Source organism: Gorilla gorilla, chromosome 13 (assembly GCF_029281585.2).
Source record: "Gorilla gorilla gorilla isolate KB3781 chromosome 13, NHGRI_mGorGor1-v2.1_pri, whole genome shotgun sequence".
Taxonomy (NCBI): domain Eukaryota; kingdom Metazoa; phylum Chordata; class Mammalia; order Primates; family Hominidae; genus Gorilla; species Gorilla gorilla.
Window position 1 is genome coordinate 44,893,099 of NC_073237.2, and position 12,918 is coordinate 44,906,016.

The 12,918-nt window shown below is 40.9% G+C and overlaps 1 protein-coding gene and 1 long non-coding RNA gene across 6 annotated transcripts in view; one reads left to right on the forward strand and one right to left on the reverse strand.

Moving 5' to 3' along the window:
* SLC24A2 (solute carrier family 24 member 2) overlaps window positions 1-12,918 on the forward strand; it is a 277,036-nt gene that overhangs the window by 224,645 nt on the left and 39,473 nt on the right. The window lies entirely within an intron of this gene.
* Window positions 3,776-12,918, reverse strand: part of LOC109028399 (uncharacterized) — an 85,611-nt gene continuing 76,468 nt past the window's right edge. The window contains exons 4-6 of one of the 2 annotated variants that reach the window (XR_008668693.2): window positions 11,756-11,928; window positions 9,942-10,022; window positions 3,776-4,208 (exon numbers count right to left, since the gene is read on the reverse strand). This is a non-coding gene — a long non-coding RNA (uncharacterized lncRNA). Of the gene's footprint in view, window positions 4,209-9,918; window positions 10,023-11,755; window positions 11,929-12,918 lie in introns of both variants that reach the window. The other variant, XR_002007424.3, reaches the window with a different exon arrangement.

Genomic DNA, 12,918 nt, shown 5'->3' on the forward strand with positions numbered 1-12,918 from the left:
ACTTTTGTTGCCATTGCTTTTGGTGTTTTAGACATGAAGTCCTTGCCCATGCCTATGTCCTGAATGGTATTGCCTAGGTTTTCTTCCAGGGTTTTTATGGTTTTAGGTCTAACATTTAAGTCTTTAATCCATCTTGAATTAATTTTTGTATAAGGTGTAAGGAAGGGATCCAGTTTCAGCTTTCTACATATGACTAGCCAGTTTTCCCAGCACCATTTATTAAATAGAGAATCCTTTCCCCATTTCTTGTTTTTGTCATGTTTGTCAAAGATCAGATGGTTATAGATGTGTGGTATTATTAGTGAGGGCTCTGTTCTGTTCCATTGGTCTATATATCTATTTTGGTACCAGTACCATGCTGTTTTGGTTACTGTAGCCTTGTAGTCTAGTTTGAAGTCAGGTAGCATGATGCCTCCAACTTTGTTCTTTTGGCTTAGGATTGACTTGGCGATGCGGGCTCTTTTTTGGTTCCATATGAACTTTAGTTTTTTCCAATTCTGTGAAAAAAGTCATTGGTAGCTTGATGGGGATGGCATTGAATCTATAAATTACCTTGGGCAGTATGTCCATTTTCACAATATTGATTCTTCCTATCCATGAGCATGGAATGTTCTTCCATTTGTTTGTATCCTCTTTTATTTCATTGAGCAGTGGTTTGTAGTTCTCCTTGCAGAGGTCCTTCTTATCCCTTATAAGTTGGATTCCTAGATATTTTATTCTCTTTGAAGCAATTGTGAATGGGAGTTCACTCATGATTTGGCTCTCTGTTTGTCTGTTATTGGTGTATGAGAATGCTTGTGATTTTTGCACATTGGTTTTGTATCCTGAGACTTTGCTGCAGTTGCTTATCAGCTTAAGGAGATTTTGGGCTGAGACAATGGGGTTTTCTAAATATACAATCATCATGTCATCTGCAAACAGGGACAATTTGACTTCCTCTTTTCCTAATTGAATACCTTTCTTTCTTTCTCCTGCCTAATTGCCCTGGCCAGAACTTCCAACACTATGTTGAATAGGAGTGGTGAGAGAAGGCATCCCTGTCTTGTGCCAGTTTTCAAAGGGAATGCTTCCAGTGATGTTGAGAATTTAGCCAGGTTTGAAAGACAATTCAAGGCAATATGCTCTCCCACCCAGAACCCAGCATTTTCTTACATTTCAATTTTGCCAATCTAGATGGGTGATTTGCACTTGGCCCACATACACTGCAAAACTGCCTGCCTGCTGCATCATAATCCCTGCTGCTGTGACACATCAAAACCATTTAAATACGCTCACAATGAGGGTAGAAGGGGGAGAGACTTGCAAATTCCTTAGATTCTAAAATCTAAAAATTCAACTTTTAAAAACTGTGTCCTACATTTTCATGTAGCATGAGACGGCTTTTTATGTGTTGCAGTTTTTATTTCATTTCACTTCTAAGATTTCCGTCTGTCCTTAGGGAAATCAGAATTGTCCCTGCTTTGGCTAAGAGCTTCCCAAATGCACCTGTGGGCAAACAGATTTATATAAGAAAATGACATTCCTAGGAATGATTGATTGATAGACAGATACAGAGATAGGTAGATAACAGATGATTGAAGATAGAGAATGTGTAAAATGCAAGTGCTTTTATTCTTACTTTACAATTCAAATATTACCTTGCCATATTAAGCTCTTTCTCTTCTTAGGAATTCAGCTCTGACTTATTTCTCCATACTGTTCTCTTTACCTAAACTCAGTGGAGTTTTTAAGATCTGCTTTTATAAAGCCTCATGGTGCTGATAAAAATGTTTGAGTTTTATGTCACTAAGTGAAGAATGAGTAGGGGAAACATGATGGAAGTGACTGTGGTTTTTTAATTTCTCTTTTTAAAAAGAGAAATGCTCAAAAATATCTTCCTACTATTAAATTTAGTTCTCTGAGGTTGATTTTAAAAAACATGTCATGGCCAAGCATGGTGGCTCACACCTGTAATCAATCAATCCCAGTTTGGGGAGGCCGAGGCAGGTGGATCACTTGAGCTCAGGAGTCTGAGACTAGCCTGGGCAACATCACAAAACACTCTCTCTACCAAAAATACAAAAAATTAGCAGGGCATGGTGGCGTGCACCTGTGGTTCTAGCTACTTTGGAGTCTGAGGTGGGAGGATCACTTGAGCCCAGGAGGCAGAGGCTGCAATGAGCCATGATCACCCTAGTGCACTCCAGCCTAGGCGACAAAGGAGACCCCATCGAAAGGAAGGGAGGAAGGGAGGGAGGGAGGGAGGAAGGAAGGGTCATTATAAAAACCAACAGTTTTGTTACAGATAGAAGGAAGGAAGGTAGGAAGGGTCATTATAAAAACGAACAGTTTTGTTACAGATTGTTGGAAAAGGAAGTAAGGGAGGGAGGAAAGAAGGTCATTATTAAAATCAGAAGTTTTGTTACAGATTGGCATCGTCATTGTTGTTTAAAGTTGCAGCTATGATTTTAGACCCTCTTTGGAAGATTTCGTAATAAATGTTGGTCAAAAAATGTTAGCTCTGATAGGGATTTCTAAGATTATCCAAGCATACGGTACCTGAATTCATATGATGTCTTTCTTCCTAAAATATTATCCTTAGCAAGCAAACCTTTAAGTTCTTAGCAGTGGTGAGGTTTAATACAGGGTTTGGGAACCTCCAAAGAGAAAGTCGCCTTTCTAAATAATTAAGGGGTAACAGTCAGGTCCACCATTTTCAAACTTTAAAAATAGGCAAGAATTGCATTTCTCTGGTTTTTCAATCTCCTGGAACATCAGTGAAGTACAATAAGAGGTTCTGCCACCCAAGAAGTAGAGGCATTGGTGAAAAGCGGTGTGTGTGTATTTATGTCTGACACCACTAGAACACAAGAGCAGTGCTGGGGGAGAGATGCCAAAGCTGAATAGTGAAAGAAATAAGAATATCAAAAGACTCTTCATCGGACTGTTTATTTTTATTTTTTTAGAGTTGAGGTCTTGCACCATCACCCAGGCTGGAGTACAGTGGTGCAGTCATGGCTCACTGCAGCCTCCAACTTCCGGGCTTGAGTGATCCTCCCACCTCAGCTTCACAAGTACCTAGGACTACAGGTGCAAACCACCATGCCCAGTTAATTTTTTTAAATCTTTTGTAGAAATAGTTCTTGCTGTGTTTCCCAGGCTGGTCTCAAACTCCTGGCCTCAAGCGATCCTTCTACCCAGAGCTCCAAAAGTGCTGGGACTACAAGTGTGAGCCACCATAACCCAGCCTAGATTGGATTTTTCAAGGCCCGAACAGTGTTAGAACTATGACTGCCTTAAAAAAGAAATCCACTAGTGTCAGAGAAAACCCAAGACAATTTATAAAACAAGCAAAAATTAGGGATTTTTTACTGACCAGGCCTTGGCACATGGGTTCCATTTTCTGAAGGGGATTTTTTTTCTGTTAATCTGCACATACATATTTTTTAGGAAAAACTGGGGTCCAGTTCCTGTATGTGATGACCTGAAAAATATTTACCAACTGCTTAAGATGCACTCAGAGGCCTTTCAACACATTTAAAAGATGAAATAGATACAGATCAGACTCTAGAGTTTCTGCCTTAATTTGAATATTGACAAAGAATTATATATTCGCTAAGAATCTCGCTATTAAAAATGCCACTTGCCATTGTGCTTTCTGAAGGAGTTTGAAGAATGTCTATTAATTGTTCCCATAAGATACATTAAGGGCTATTAATAAAAAGGAAAAATCTCCATTACCACTCTGGAAAGAAATACTATCATTAGTATTTCTAATAATTTTAATTTTAATCCAGTTAATAAGATGAAATGATTTTTGAATTATTTTTTTATGTTTCTCCAGTTAGCTTTTATGTTAGCAAATCGCACTCAGCAAGATTTACAAAGCCCATGAAAACAACAAAAACCAATTTACTACAGCAATATAGAAAGAAATCCGTCTCATCCTAAGTTGCACCTCAGAATCGTTGGAGCAAAATGCAAAGTGAGGGAAAACAGTTGCATTTCACCAGACTCTTCAGAAACCATTTTGCAGGATTACAGAATGGTTTCTTGGCCTCTCGGAAAAGTTAGGTCCAGACAGCTTCATCACTCACAGCAAAATATTTTGAAACCTTGATTTCAGTTCAGAGTCTTGTCCAAGAAGATTAAGTTGTTTTCAGGAGGCCATTACTGAGTGAAACCTTCTCATGTTGTGTTTAGGGTGCCAAATTCTTGATTTTTTCCATCTATATATAAAACAAACCATATGATGGTATTATAAAGGGAGTATATTATTTTCTACCACCAGGCAAGCAAAGATTTATCATTTTTAAGAAGTCTGTTTTCGGCCAGGAGCAGTGGCTCACGCCTGTAATCCCAGCACTTTGGGAGGCCGAGACAGGTGGATCACAAGGTCAGGAGGTCAAGACCATCCTGGATGGGTGAAATCCCATCTCTACTAAAAATACAAAAAATTAGCCAGGTGTGGTGGCACGCACCTGTAGTCCCAGCTACTTGGGAGGCTGAGGCAGGAAAATCCCTTGAACCCAGGAGGCGGAGGTTGCAGTGAGCCGAGATCACACCACTGCATTGCAGCCTGGGCAACAGAGCAAGACTCCATCTCAAAAAAAAAAAAAAAAAGTCTGTTTTCCACTTAACTGTTAGCTCTGTTGGTTTAGGATGTTCACACAGAAGACAAGACAAATGTTTCAGATGGCATTGCCTTCCAAAAAGAAACACGTAAACTTACCTCTTTTTCACTTATCTTATGGATAAGAGATAAGTGATAGGAAAGTAGAGGATAAGAACAGAGTAGAGAGAATTAGTTGGTTAAAAAATACCAATACAGGCCAGGTGTGGTGGCTCACGCCTGTAATCCCAGCACTTTGGGAAGCCAAGGTGGGTGGGTCACTTGAGGTCAAGAGTTCAAGACCAGCCTGGCCAACATGGTAAAAACCCACCTCTACTAAAAATGCAAAAAAAAAATTTAGCCAGGTGTGGTGGCTGGCACCTGTAATCCCAGCTACTCCGGAGGCTGAGGAAAGAGAATTCCTCAAACCTGGGAGGCGGAGGTTGCAGTGAGCCAAGATCATGCCACTGCACTCCCACCTGGGTGACAGAGTAAGACTGTGTCTCAAAAAAAAAATATATATATATATATACACACACACACACACACACAGATGCAAAGACATTGAGAAATTAAAAGAACAAAGATAGAGATCTTTCTATGGCTCAATAAAGAATGAGTGGAAAAAAGGGACAATTTAAAAATAAACTAAGTGAACACAATGATTTATTTCAAAGCAAAAAGATCTATTCAAAAATGAGACCTTTGAAAAAGATAAACATCCTTATGGGCATTGTATTAGCCTACTGGGGCTGCCAGAAAAAAATACCAGAGACTTGGTGGCTTAAACAACAGTTTATTTTCCCACAGATCTAGGGGTTGGAAGTCCAAGATCAAGGTTCTGGCAGATTCAGTCTCTGGTAAGGGCTTCCTTTTTGGTTTGCAGATGGCTGCTGTCTCATTATGTCTTCACGTGGCTTTCCCTTGGTGCATGTGCACCCTGAGGGGAAAGAGGGGGACATAGAGACAGAGAGCACAAGCCTTCTGGTATATCTTCTTATGATCCTATTGGATCAGGGCCCCACCCTTATTACCTCATTTAACCTTAACCACTTCATTAGAGGCCTCATCTCTGAATACAGAGGAGTGTAGAGAGTGGAGTTTGGGCATATGAATTGGGGGTAGCGGGGAGGGCTCATAAACTTTCAGTCTATAACAGTCAGTAGGGACTGACATCAGAGTTGAGTAACTAAACTTTTCTGAATACAGCTCTGTGGTTTCTATCATGTGGTCTAACAAACAGTTTTTCTTCTTCCAGACTCTCCCTGTTTTCACACCTTTTCAAAGAAGAAAAGCAAATGATGCTTTATCCTCAGCCTTAGAGCCCTTAGGAAATCCATCCCAGAACTCGGGGTTTGCTTTGGAAGTGACTCACAGCACACCTTGTTTGGCAAGTCCTAAACTACAGTTTCAGGGTCCCAAAAGTTCATTTTCCATGTGTCACTTAGAGATTGTGAGGTCAGGTGTTTGGGTCGGTGAGACCAAAATGATCCACAACCCAGTAGTGAATAATTTTATGGGTCAGTCTTCCATATTTCAATTTCAACTATAATGTTCTATTTTGGTAGTCCATTGGCATAAGGAAGGTCATTAGTATGCTGACCCCACTAATTAGGCAATATGTTTAGGAAACAATGGAGGTGAGAATAACTTACTATTTCTGAGCCAGCCACTGTTTTGGGTGGGAGTTTATAGGTATTTCCTTTGTGAAATGTGTAGTGTGATTTAAACTTACAAAATGGAGAGTGTTCTATGGAATGTTTCTGGGGAGGCACCTTTCATTTGGCAAATAGTTGTTGATTTCAGAGCGTTTCCCTGTTTCAAAGTGTGACTATGCATTTTTGGTAATTTTACCTTCAAGAGTTCCAACTCTACCATTGTTTTCAGCTCTGCACAAAACACAGAATTAAGATGTCACAATATTATGAGTCTTGCCACCTGCTTAGAAGCTTTGTTTCTGATAGAAAGTCTACTTAAAGCTTGCCTACTGGAATAAAATCGTATTTTCTCCTTAGTGCTGTGAAATTTTCCCTTTCATCTTATTTACAAAGGCTTTCTATTTATTCATATTGCCTGAGAGAATAAGAAATTATTGATATCACTAAAGTCAATGAATGCTTGATAAATATTGGATAAGTGGATAGATGGAGGTACAAAATTTTTGCATTTTCCACCTTCAAATCAAATAATTATAGAATCGTATTGCTGGAAATGTTATAATTCACCTAGTCAAGCTTTTTTTCTCCTACATGTCTTTGAAGAAATTATTTTTCTAAATATTTACTGTAAATAAGTAACATTTGTTTGAATGTTTGAGTGTTCACTATGTGCCAAATACTCTTCTAAGTGCCTTCCTGGATTATCCTAGTTAATTTTATAACAAACCATGTTGTAAAAGAATGGATATTTAAGACAGCCTTGGGCTTGACTTCCTATTTAGTAGAAAACCATATGAAAAGTGGGTCTTTGTCTCTCGATCCCTTCTCCAGCCATCCCTGCAATTAGGTAAGACACTCTCAAGATGTCTTCTCCTAGGAGCCTCCCACACACTCACTATATAGGCACACATCTTTTCACCAGTTTCCAAGGAAACCTAATTGGAAAAATAAAACATGCCACCTTTGTCAGAGAGAGTATTTTCAATGCTTCAATAATGAAAGAGGAGGGAGGTAGGAAGAGAAGCAGATAGTTCCTTGTTTAAAGATGATGCTGTTTTTGTTGTGCATATTCTTCTCATGGGGCTCTGTTGGCCTTTGAACACTGAATGTTGAAGTCTGAAAATAATCTATCTCCTATTTCAGTTCTTGCTAAAGTTAGCCCCAGGAAAGTTTATTGTTATAAAGGGCTTAATCCATCTTCTTCAGTGTCCCCCAGATATCCATTTTAGAAGTAGCCAGACCAAGATTATCCACAGTTATGGGAATCAGGGGTGACATCAGCAATGAAGTGCACATAAAATCACAAGCCCTCATTTTGGCCATAGTGCACTTGGTTGCCACCTCCTCCCTACATCAAACTGAGCTAAATCTCTATACCTTTTTCTTGGGTAGAGATGCTAAAAGACAAGTCTTTCTTCCTAACTTATATTTGAGGTCCTGATGTTCATTGGTGACTTAGCACCTGCACTTCATTTTTAAATTTGCACCTAGGAACTTGGAAATGTTACTCAGCGAGCTGAAGGAGAGAAGAGGGCATCTCAGTGGCCCCTACTCTCCACACACCCCCAGGTCTGCCCTTCATTTCACTTTCAATGCTGCCGTGGATGTTATATGACTCTTAGAAAAGGAAAAGAATACAACATTCAGATGTTTCTTATCAGCTTTTTAAAGAAATGTGAGGCAGGGAACAGTAGCTCACACCCATAATCCCAGCACTTTGGGAGGCCAAGGCAGGAGGATCACTTGAGTCAGCCTGGACAACTAAGTGAGATCTTGTCTCTACAAAAAATAAACAAAAATTAGCCATGGTGGTGCATACGTGTAGCCTCAGCTACTTGGGAGGCTAAAGTGGGAGGATTGCTTGAGCCCAGGGAGATGGAGGCTACAGTGAGCTGAGATCATGCCACTGCACTCTAGCACTCTAGTCTAGGTGACAGAGTGAGACCCTGTCTCAAAAAAAAAAAAAGAAAGAAAGAAATGTGAGCCATTTAGACCATTAGAAATTAGTTTTAGGCTCAAGAAAATATTAAAAAAAAAAAAAGTCAATTAAATGTTTCATTACCAGGGTCTGAGCCACAGACCCAGGCTGCACGATGGATGAATAACATACTCAGACACCAATATTCAGTGAAAGAGCAGCTAGGGGGCTGGGCCACTCAGAGCTGTGGCAGCTGCATGCCTTGACTAGCTGGCCCTGCCAGCATTTATTCAGCACAGATTTAATGACAAAGGCTTTGAGTCAACACCACTACAGGGTAATTACACATGGATGATTAAAGGTCACGTTTCTGGAGACATGAGTAAACAAGCTATTCAGATAAACTCCCTTGTATTGTTTTGTACCTACTTCTCGCCCTCTGCCCCAGGATAAGAACCACCGCCTTCGGCTCATTCTTCCCCAAACCTTTGTAAAACACCCCCAGGCCTTCCAAGAAGGTTTGCTTCTCTTTCCTGTAATTTCCTCTTACAATTTTTCCCACCACGCTGACTGAACTCCTACACTTCATGTTTGCTATACCTAGCTTTTATTTTAATGGGTTTAATTTATTACAAAACAAAGCTGAGAAGCCTGGTATAACTGGATGTAAAGCCCATTCATATCTATTTTTAGAACTGAGGAAAGGGGGGAGTGTGGAATAGGGGAAGATCCTTAAGCTGGGACTTAGGGGTTACTCAGGGTTGGCCTGGCACTGTCACTTTTGTTCAGCAGGTCACTCCATCTCAGGTTACCTACCCATCAAATGAGGGGGCTGGTCCCAAGGACAGGACCTTTCCTACTCTGAAATTCTGGAGCTCCTTTTCTTAGGGCCTAAAGCTCCTAAATGACTGCAGACATCTATGATTGCAGCTTGTCTGTTGTGATCTATTATTGTCCATATGATTAATTGAGTAAGAAGTTCTCGTACAGGAAGGTAACCCACATTAAAACATCCCAGGAGACAAATGAGCTCTGCCTTGCAATAACATAGTGTTTAAGGTCTGGTGGGGCCTAGAAGGCAGTGAGAGGCACTAGTGTTTTTAAAGTCAATGAATTATGTTTTTATGTAAAATACATAAGTAAGTGCTGACATTCTATTTTGACCCAGCATCATGCCACACTGAACGGGCTTCCCAATGATAAGAGGTGGCACTCCTAAGTGTTGAAATGAGCCGGGAGAGAGATGTAAGAACTTCACTCCCAGCCTGAATCAAGCCTCAACTGGGATTTAGGCAAACCTGGGTGATCCTCCGAGATTGCTCCTTGTGAACTGGTGATGAGATATTATTACCAGTCAATAAAACTGAACTTGAATTAGGCCTATTTTCAGATGCCTCCTGGGTTTTCACTTTAATTCTCTGATAGGAGAGATTGTGTTAAAGTGGGCTCACCTTCACTCTGGAATCTTGCTCAGTGCCCTTCACAGACAAAAAATAAGAAACTGGGTTGCCTCCAAGAAATATTTTTCTGGCTTCTGAGGCAACCTCTGAACTGGTGAATCCAACTCAGGCCTCTCCACCGAAGACCTGATGTTTATTTGGGGGCAAACATCTATACCAAATTCAAATGGAAAAAGTGTAAGATGTATATGCAAAGAAGCTAAATGGATTATCATGATGCTATGAGCATCTGGACCAGCTACTGCTGTACCTCCCATTTACCAGATAAAAATAAAGGCAAGCTGATTTTACCCTTCCAGTAGATGCTGACTGACCCGTGAAACTCCTCTTCTGTGCTGTGTAAGAGTTCTGATGGCTGAGCCTCCAGATTTCAACCTTCAGTATTGATAAGAGTCCTAGAAGGCAGTTATCAATTTGTTACCAGTTGTCACTTAGAATAACATTTATATTCTCTTTCTTGAGTCTTTTTTTTTTCCCAAGATGGAGTCTGTGTTGCCAGGCTAGAGTGCAGTGGCAAGATCTCAGTTCACTGCAACCTCTGCCTTCCGGGTTCAAGTGATTCTCCTGCCTCAGCCTCCTGAGTAGCTGGGATTACAGGCGCCTGTCATCACACCTAGCTAACTTTTGTATTTTTAGTAGAGATGGGGTTTCACCATGTTGGCCAAGCTGGTCTCAAACTCCTGACCTCAAGTGATCCACCAGCCTTGGCCTCCCAAAATGCTGGGATTACAGGTGTGAGCCACCAAGCCTGGCTCTCAAGTCTTTTCAACCTGATAAAGTTACACTAAAATTTCTATTACACCACTGAAGAATGTTACTTTTATTATTAACGCCTGCCTCACCTTTTTTCACAAGATTCGAGGCTACTTACAAAAATACATCTGAGGAAAAAGGATAAAATGAATGGTTTTGAGAAAATACAGCCCAGGATGAGAAATGATAGTAAGACTGCAACATGGTGAGCACAGATCCACCACTGTCATTGTTGGGTACAGGTTACAAATTTGGCTCTGAACTCCCCAGTGAACAAAACAAAAAATCTTATCGATTACATGACTCATAGTATTTCTAAGATTTTTTAGTTTCTCAGAAGAGATCTGACTTTTCTTAGTGCTGAGATTTGAGAGCTGTTTCTCCCTTGAGTCCTCATAAAGAGAACACTAGATCAGTTAGGATAAACTTGCACTGTAAAGGACTAAAAACCCAAAATAACAATGGCTTGAATAAGATAAATTTTTTTAAGAGTGCTCTTTTTATTATCCCTGTGAGAAAGAACATATTGTCATGTGAAGTGGGTGCATGACTTGGGCAGAATTTCCTATAAACAGCAAGAAAACCAGTGTTAAGTCCTGCATTTTGACACCTAGTCTAGTGTTAACATGTGGCCCCCTGACCTGCATTAATAAGATATCTTATAGAGAGACCAGATTCCTGCTTCCTGTGTAATTCATAGAGCGATCCCAGGCTGCTCAGCAAATGAAGTCACAGCATGTGGGTGCCTTTGTCCCGGAAGCATTGCAATCAGTCGTCAGTTTCTGATTATCTCTCAAGTCAGTATAGGCAGTCCAGGGCTCGAATGGCCCTTGATGGGTGTCAGAAACTCAGAGCCTCATATATTGTTCCTCCACCCCATGGCCCAAGATTATCTTCTGCTGTGGTCAAAATGTCCCCTCCAGCCAGCAAGAAAGAGGAAGGAAGGAGGAAGGGTACATCCGCACCCTTTAAAGATAGATCCAGGAAGTTGTATGAAGGACGCTTCCAATACATCCTTTGGCCAGAACTTAAGCACATTGCCACACCTTGCCGAGAAGGCTGAAAACCAGAGTCTTTATTCCAAGCCTAGGTAAAAGCAAGCTTTCTATTTGTTAAAGCATAAAGGCAGTACTGTCATCCCTTGCTATCCATGGGGGACTGGTTCCAAGATCCCCAAGGATACCAAATTCCATGGATGCTCAAGTCCCTGATATAAAATGGGTAGAATTTGCATATAACAAATATATATCCTTCCATATCCTTTAAATCATCTCTAGATTGCTTAGAATGCCTAATGCAATGTAAATGCTATGTAAATAGTTGTTACACTGTATTGCTTTTTATTTGTATCACTTTTTATTGAAAGCTACTTTACCACAGTTCTGGACGCTAGAAGTCCAAGCAGCAGGTGTTTGGCAGGGTTGGTTTCCTCAGAGGCCTCTCTCCTTTGCTTGCCGCTGCTGCCTTCTTGCTGTGTCCCCATCTTCATGTGGCCTTTCTTCTGTGCAAAGGAACCCCTGGTGTCTCTCTAGGTGTCCTAATCTTCTCCTATAAGGACACCAGGCAGATTTGATTAGGACCCACACTAGTGGCCTTGTTTTAACTTAATTACCTCTTTGAAGATCCTATCTCCAAATAAGTCACATTCTGAGGCACTGGTGGGGGTTGCAGCTTCCACATATGAATTTGGGTGGGGGAGAAGGAAGGGGCATGATTGGGGGGGAACACAATTCAGTCCATAATAGGCAGAATAGATACGGGAAGACAAGCAGTAGTCTCTTGCCACGTTAACCTGCCAGCAGCCCTGTAACTGGATAAATACGCAGTAATTCTTTGGAATCTTCTGTTCTGTCTCACCTTTTAAATCCAAGACTCCTCGAAAGCAGGAGTCCTAGAATTAAATGCAGTGCTTTGCACCTGTAGGTGCTTAGTGACTGCTTGCAGGTGGTGGTGGTAACTGCCCAAGGAATCACAGCCTGAGCAGACACTGGAACTCAGGATTCCTGATTCTCTACCACCTACTCTGCCCAGCATGCTGCACTGAGTCTTTTAAGTTCTGACAACCAACACACCACCACCCACCATGTGGGAACTTAAAGTCATATGTTTTTGTGTCAGATTTTTCATATCAAAGATTGCAAGGCCCTAAAGCTTTACACAATTCTAAGGCTTCTACAGAGACCCCAGCAGATATCAAACTATTTTAAGCCCTCATATCAAAAGCCATTTGAATCCTTTCTGGACCATTTTGCTTTGTTTTGTTTTCTATGGACACTCTGCAGAAATTTTAGGAGGTAAGGGTGAGTTGTCACAAGGTCAAAGCCAGCATACCACAACTCTAGGAAAAGTTGGAAAATCACTGCCCTAACCTCAGTGGCCTCTCCCCTGGAGCATCCAGTTTGAACAAAGACAAAATAAGCCTCAAACTTGGAACAGTATTTTTTTCTTCCACTTCTCTAACCAGCTTGCAAACTGCCTCCCATTGAGCCAGAGTGAGACTTTACTTGGCAAAGATAATTTCACCTAATGTATGCCAAC